Source organism: Anopheles arabiensis, assembly GCF_016920715.1.
Source record: "Anopheles arabiensis isolate DONGOLA chromosome X unlocalized genomic scaffold, AaraD3 X_pericentromeric_contig0003, whole genome shotgun sequence".
NCBI lineage: Eukaryota > Metazoa > Arthropoda > Insecta > Diptera > Culicidae > Anopheles > Anopheles arabiensis.
The window spans coordinates 2485001-2492500 of NW_024412081.1; the positions used below are offsets into that span (position 1 = coordinate 2485001).

General features: G+C 49.0%; 1 pseudogene; it reads right to left on the minus strand.

Moving 5' to 3' along the window:
- Nucleotides 1–4853: 4853 nt before the first annotated feature.
- Nucleotides 4854–7500, minus strand: part of LOC120907334 — a 5682-nt pseudogene continuing 3035 nt past the window's right edge.

A 7500-nucleotide genomic window follows, 5' to 3' on the forward strand; every position in this document is an offset into this window, starting at 1 on the left:
AGCGTGAATCCTTCGGGTTTCCCTAAGAAGTTCGATTGGTCTTGCAGAGTTTAAAAACAACGAAGCTTAGTTTCAAGCAATGGTTAATATACGCGTATTCAAAACCCTTAGCTGTTACAACTTTTTTACTAGAAACCATCACGATGAAGTCTTTGGGTCCGTAGACCCGTGATGTACTGCTCCAGGAACGTTTTGATAGGGTGGAAGCTCAAAATCATAGGTTAAAATCATCGGCAGAGCCCACCAGACACCACTTTTGCTTCATTAGTTCGGACTATAGGCATACGACGATTTTTATCGCGGAGGGGACGTATGACCCAAACGGGGCTTAATGACCCACTGCCACTGCAAACCATGCTCCTACGACTAAATAGAGGTAAAACTACGATTTGGTGCAATCTTCATGTTTGACCTCGTAGCAAGGTACCCTCCCTATAGTAGGCAATGAACAAATGATCATAATCCCAGGAGGGCAAAAAATGGGAACCCGAAAGGAAAGCGCTGTTGGCGCGCCTAAGCTACTGGCCCGTAGAGTAAAATGGTACCCCCAACAAAGTTGTCGATTGACATTCTGATTGCACTTTTCATCATCTAGGTGCGTTCCTTACACGTTTTGAGGTGTTTTAGCGAAAAACATGTTTTGAGCCACACGAGCTCTCCGGCCCGTTCGGTGCACATTTTTGAAAAAGCTAGGAGCTGCCCCTAGGTTCGGGGTGTCACAAAATATTGAAAAGTGGTCAAAAACCGCTATCCAGAATCGGATGTAGAATCATTAGACGAACTTAAAATTGTTCTACGACCAATGTCTGCGACGTTTAGTATTCAAGATATGGCCCGCCCTAGGTCTGACCTTGCATTTTCGTGAAAATTTAAAGCATGGCCATAGGGACGGGTAAAATAGCTATTTTGAAGCAAAACCCGTATGACTTTAAATGGCCATAACTTTTGAAAAACAAGAGCTAGGTTGCGTTCCTTACACGTTTTGAGGTGTTTTAGCGAAAACATGTTTTGAGCCACACGAGCTCTCCGGCCCGTTCGGTGCACATTTTTGAAAAAAGCTAGGAGCTGCCCCTAGGTTCGGGGTGTCACAAAATATTGAAAAGTGGTCAAAAACCGCTATCCAGAATCGGATGTAGAATCATTAGACGAACTTAAAATTGTTCTACGACCAATGTCTGCGACGTTTAGTATTCAAGATATGGCCCGCCCTAGGTCTGACCTGGCATTTTCGTGAAAATTTAAAGCATGGCCATAGGGACGGGTAAAATTGCTATTTTGAAGCAAAACCCGTCTGACTTTAAATGGCCATAACTTTTGAAAACAAGAGCTAGGGTGCGTTCCTTACACGTTTTGAGGTGTTTTAGCGAAAACATGTTTTGAGCCACACGAGCTCTCCGGCCCGTTCGGTGCACATTTTTGAAAAAGCTAGGAGCTGCCCCTAGGTTCGGGGTGTCACAAAATATTGAAAAGTGGTCAAAAACCGCTATCCAGAATCGGATGTAGAATCATTAGACGAACTTAAAATTGTTCTACGACCAATGTCTGCGACGTTTAGTATTCAAGATATGGCCCGCCCTAGGTCTGACCTGGCATTTTCGTGAAATTTAAAGCATGGCCATAGGGACGGGTAAAATTGCTATTTTGAAGCAAAACCCGTCTGACTTTAAATGGCCATAACTTTTGAAAAACAAGAGCTAGGGTGCGTTCCTTACACGTTTTGAGGTGTTTTAGCGAAAACATGTTTTGAGCCACACGAGCTCTCCGGCCCGTTCGGTGCACATTTTTGAAAAAGCTAGGAGCTGCCCCTAGGTTCGGGGTGTCACAAAATATTGAAAAGTGGTCAAAAAACCGCTATCCAGAATCGGATGTAGAATCATTAGACGAACTTAAAATTGCTCTACAACCCCCAGTCCGACGCCTCGTATTCGAGATATAGCACTTTGTAGGTCTGACCGAGCAATTTTGTACTGAAATGTATGGCGGACATGTTATTCATTAAACAACATTAACTTGCATCGTGCCCTACTTCATCGGCACAGCTACTATCGACTATCTATTGTTGAAATGGATTGAGTTTGACCATTTTAGCTCTTTTCTTATGCCGTGCACCAACAGTGTGTACCGATCAGGGAAAGTACACTACTTACGCGTTCATGGATGTATATGTTGGTACAAGTTGCCGGTCGGAATAGCAGTGCACCAAAACTGTGTACCGATCAGGGAAAGTACAAGACGGAGGGCGCAGCCCGAGCGTACGCGTTCATAGATGTCCATGTTGGTACAACCTACATGTACGTACCTTGTTTTTGTATCAAAAGTTCCAATAAAGTGTTTGTATGCTTAAAATGCTTATCTCAACCGGTCACCTTTTGGCCTGCCCTTTTATAGACAGAAACCTAGAACGATACTCGCGATGTTTGTGTTTTTCCATTCGCCCGGGACGACGAAATGAGCTCTGTGCACATCGTGCAGAAAACTGTCTCCTCCTCGTATGTTTTTGTCCCTCCACGCATATAATCACCCACATTTGTGTTCAACACGGACGGCGCAGCCCGAGCGAACGCGTTAATGTTTATGTTTGTGCACACTAAAGTTACAATCCTAGGATTTGGTTATTGCGTCGCAGTGCCCGACCGTCGCGGACACCATTCTTGGACAAAAGTCCAAGTACGTAGAGTACATTCCCTAGGTATGTGCCCGTTCGTGACTTTCGTTGCGTGCTTACAGACACGCTTGGGTATGTTTACCATACAAGGTTTACTAGGAAAACCTGGGAAGGACGCTTGCCCTCCCGTCGCGGACACCATTCTTGGAAAGAAGTCCTGGTACTTAGCGTTCTTTAATGTACTTGATCAGTTTGTATTGCAATTGCTTTGTGCCATTGACTTTTGCTAATGCTCACTAAGGGGTGTTCGTTTGCGATGTGTATGATAAGCAACTGTCTATTCTTACCAGCAGTTAATCAACACTTTTCACCCAAATCATAGGAACGTAGAGTACTTTCCCGATCGGTACACAATTTTGGTGCACCTCTAACTTCGCCAGCACTTTATCGTTACGTTTTGTGCACAACCTTGGGACATGGTGTAAGTTTCATCATTGTTATGTTTGATTCGGTTTATTATGATTGAAAAATACGCTACGTCCAAGAAATCTGAACTCGAATACTTTTGCCACGTTGCGCAAAAAGCTACTGAGCAACTCCTAGCCGTTTACCGATTTATAATTTAATTTTCGTTATTAGTTTTAAAAATACGCTAAGTCCCAAAAATCTGAACTCGAATACTTTTTCTATGTGCCGCCAAAAGCTACTGAGCAACTCCTAGCCGTTTACCGATTTAAAATTTAATTTTCGTTATTAGTTTTAAAAAATACGCTAAGTCCCAAAAATCTGAACTCGAATACTTTTTCTATGTGCCGCTAAAAGCTACTGAGCAACGCCTAGGTTGGTACATTTCTGGTACATGGAGTGTATGCGTGCAGGCGTACTGCCGTGCTGGACTGGAAAATCGCACTTGCTACTAGAACGTAGAGTAATTCCCCTAGATAGGTGCTTTTGCATGCCTCTGTTCGACGTCCATGCAACTTGGAACGTGCGACACACGTAGCTAGGCTTCCCCATACATATTCCCTAGGGTAGCACCAAATTGCACACTTTCAGGGGTATATTTTGGTACGGTGTACTGTGCATGGTACAAGTATCATTAGCTCGTGCAATTTATTTTGCATCAAGTTGCGATTGCTGGTGCGTCGAGATAGGAGTGTTTCGCGACTTTTGCCAAGCTTTGGTGCCATTTGGTGAATAATTAATGTTCTAGCCACAATAAACGTGCCACATAATGCCAATAACGAAAACGCCATTTTCAAGGGACTTCCAGTCAAAATGTTTGCAATCAGCGCTTTCCTGTCGAGTTCAGGATTTGGGACTGAGCGATTTTTTTTCACGATCCAATCAAACGACCAGTTCGTGAATAAACAATTCATACAACAGTACATCCCTTCAAAGTAGAAAAAGCCGAATGCTAGGGAGCTCCAGTCAAAAACGTTGTCATTGGCGCTTTCTTCTCGAGTTCAGGATTTGGGACTTAGTGTTTTTTCACGATCCAGCCAAAAGACCAGATCGTGAAATAAACAATTAACACAACTGTACTAGTACATCCCTTCAACTGAAGCAAGCGCACCATACATGACCCGTACGCTAATCATCCAAGCACATGACACGTCAACTAAGTCAACACATAATACAACTTGGAAAACTAACGGGTAAGTAGGTCATCTCGTACACGACGACACACCGACCAAACCAGGTCAACACGTCACATGCACAAGACATCCTACTACCAAGGCCGACCACCTCGACACACGACCTGTTAACCGAACATGGTCAACACCATCATGTGCAAGGCAACCGGGCCAAACGGGTCAACTTATACAACTTGTAACGAGCATGTGTAAGCTTACTGGTGTGGTCCGCACGGTCCTCACATCAAGACAATCAAGTCGAGAACGAGGCACGCCGACAAGCTCATTAGTGTTAAGTGTCCTTCTCCATCCTATGTCAAGTCACTCGTCTGACACGGAAGTAGCCAACTCTTGTCCACTAGTATAAAGGAACGGTCTCCAGACCAGGTCAAGTCACTCGTCTGACAAGGAAGGAGCACGCACCAAGCTTCACCAGAGCACGGTACCACGGTCCCCAGACCAAGATGGTTAGTTACGCCAACGAGGAAGGGGCACGCGTTCCCTTGCTACACTCAACTTAGTACACTCATGCTCTCACAAGAGTATCCCCCTGTGTCGACGTGGTCCCCAGACCAAGACGAGCTTGCGCACATCGAGGAAGGGGCACACGGACAAACCACCAAGCATGGTCGCCTGAGAGGATCGATGCGAACGCATCTCTACAACTCGCAGCTCCCAGCCTGAAGTCCCGTCGTTTGCGGGCGGTTGATAGGTGTCGAAACTAGGTATATCCACGTTGGGCAGAGCTCAAGCCAACGGCGTTCCCAGTTACGGTACTAACACGTGCAGCGAACTCCACTCATTGCGGCCTAGGTATAGCGGGATGAGACGCCGGGCTGCAGACGCAGACTCCAACGGATCTCAGAGGGTTGTTAGGCCCGCTAGCTTCCGAACACCTAATGGGTTTGAGAAGCGCTATCAGCTCGGATTGGCTACGACCTTAGAGGCGTTCAGGCATAATCCAGCGGACGTAGCGTCATACCAAAGTCCGGTCGGACTAGTATTGAGCCAGTGGTCCGTACCTGTGGTTCCTCTCGTACCGCACAGGAATTCCGTTAAGATAGCGACTATAAGCACACACCAGTAGGGTAAACTAACCTGTCTCACGACGGTCTAAACCCAGCTCACGTTCCCTTGAAAGGGTGAACAATCCTACGCTTGGTGAATTTTGCTTCACAATGATAGGAAGAGCCGACATCGAAGGATCAAAAGCCACGTCGCTATGAACGCTTGGCGGCCACAAGCCAGTTATCCCTGTGAAGCCGTCCTGATCTCAAGCAAGAAGACTCCGCCGCAGGTGACATTTCGCGTCGGTGACGTGGAAGTCCAGTCTTCTAGGAGCATCAGGTACTTGGGCGTGCAGCTCCAAGATCACCTGAAATGGCGAGATCACGTCACGAAAGTCTCCGAAAAGGCGTCGCGCGTGGTGGCAGCTGTAACGCGCCTCATGCAAACCACAGCGGCCCCAGGACGGCCAAGTCAAGGCTGCTGGCGTATGTGGCAGAATCGGTGTTGCGGTATGCTGCTCCCGTCTGGGCTGAGGCAACTCAGGTGCGAGAGTGCCGACGGATGCTGCAACGGGTTCAGCGAAAGCAGCCATCAGGGTGGCACGGGCATTCCGTACCGTCAGGTATGAGACGGCCACCCTACTCGCTGGACTCGTACCGATATGCCACCTCATCAACGAGGATGCTCGGGTTCACCAACTCCTTGCCCAGACCGTGCTGCAACGAGGGAGGACATCCGGGCGACGGAGCGGCAGAACACCATCGACTGCTGGTAGGAGGAATGGGATGCCGACGCACTGCAACAGGATGCTAGCCGGCACACGCGGTGGACGCACCGTGTAATTCCATCGGTCGGCGACTGGCAGTCTAGGAAACATGGAGATATGACTTTCCATCTGGCACAGGTTTTGTCCGGACACGGATTTTTCCGTGACTACTTGTGCCACAATGGATTCACGTCGTCCCCAGACTGCCAGTTGTGCGTCGGCGTCCCAGAGACGGCGGAGCACGCCTTCTTCGAGTGCCCACGCTTTGCGGCAGTTCGACAGGAGCTACTGGCGAGGGAGGTCCAGACCCTGTCTGTCCGGACACCCTCCAGCGGCACTTGTTGCGTGACGCCGATAGCTGGAGTCGTATTTGCGAAGCCGCGAAGCGAATAACGGCCCAACTGCAGCGAGCGGGACGAGGAGCGGGCAGCATTGGCTGTTAACGTCATCGAGCGTCAGGACGAAGACGCAGCAGAGCTGGAGGCCCAACGCGCGGAAGTGCGGCGGGCCCGTAACGAGCGACGCAACGCCAACCGGCGAGCAGCAACAGCACGCCGGCGGAAGAACGTCGAGCTGGACTTCCCCAACCCCACCAGCTTCACCACGGACCGCTCAGCGACGTGCAGCGCTTCGTGAGCGTCAAGCGCGGTTCAGGGAGAGGAGACGAAACCGTCGTCTTCTCGGGATGTCCGGCCAGGCGATAAACAATGACGATGACGGCCGAGAACGCGCGGATTTTGCAGCCGGACTATCTGGTATGCGCAACCGCGCAATCGACGAGGAAAACGAGGCCACGGACGGTGGCCTGAACGCCGCGGAACAAGCCGCCGTGGTCGAGGCAGAAGTTGCCTCCCGCTAGGCGTGGTATGCACGTAAAACAGACGCATCGAGCGTGAAAGCGCCCTATTTAGGGAATGAGTGAATTTTTCGGTTGAATTTAGAAATAGAAATAAACATGGAAGGTGCTTTTCGCACGGACAAAAGGTTGGCCATTAAGCCATGAAACCCCTGCAGGGTAAGCCCTCGCGGGTAAAATGGGAGCGGGAGGGTTTAATTTTGAAACAAAATAAAACCCGTTTAAAAAAAAAAAGCCAGTTATCCCTGTGGTAACTTTTCTGACACCTCTGCTAAAAACTCGTTATAACCAAAGGATCGTAAGGCCAAGCTTTCGCTGTCCCGAAGTGTACTGAACGTTGGGATCAAGCCAGCTTTTGTCCTTATGCTCAGCGTGTGGTTTCTGTCCACACTGAGCTGACCTTTGGACACCTCCGTTATCGTTTTGGAGATGTACCGCCCCAGTCAAACTCCGCACCTGGCACTGTCCATGACGTGGACCGAAAGGACCTGTCCAGGAGTCTTCGAGCCGGGCGGCGCGCGGAACCGGGGCAAACGTGACATCATAAACGATCGACCGCGCAGAAGCAGTGCACCACGAATGCACCGACGTACGCAAGCTTGTACCCTTGCGGGCCACGGCTCACGGT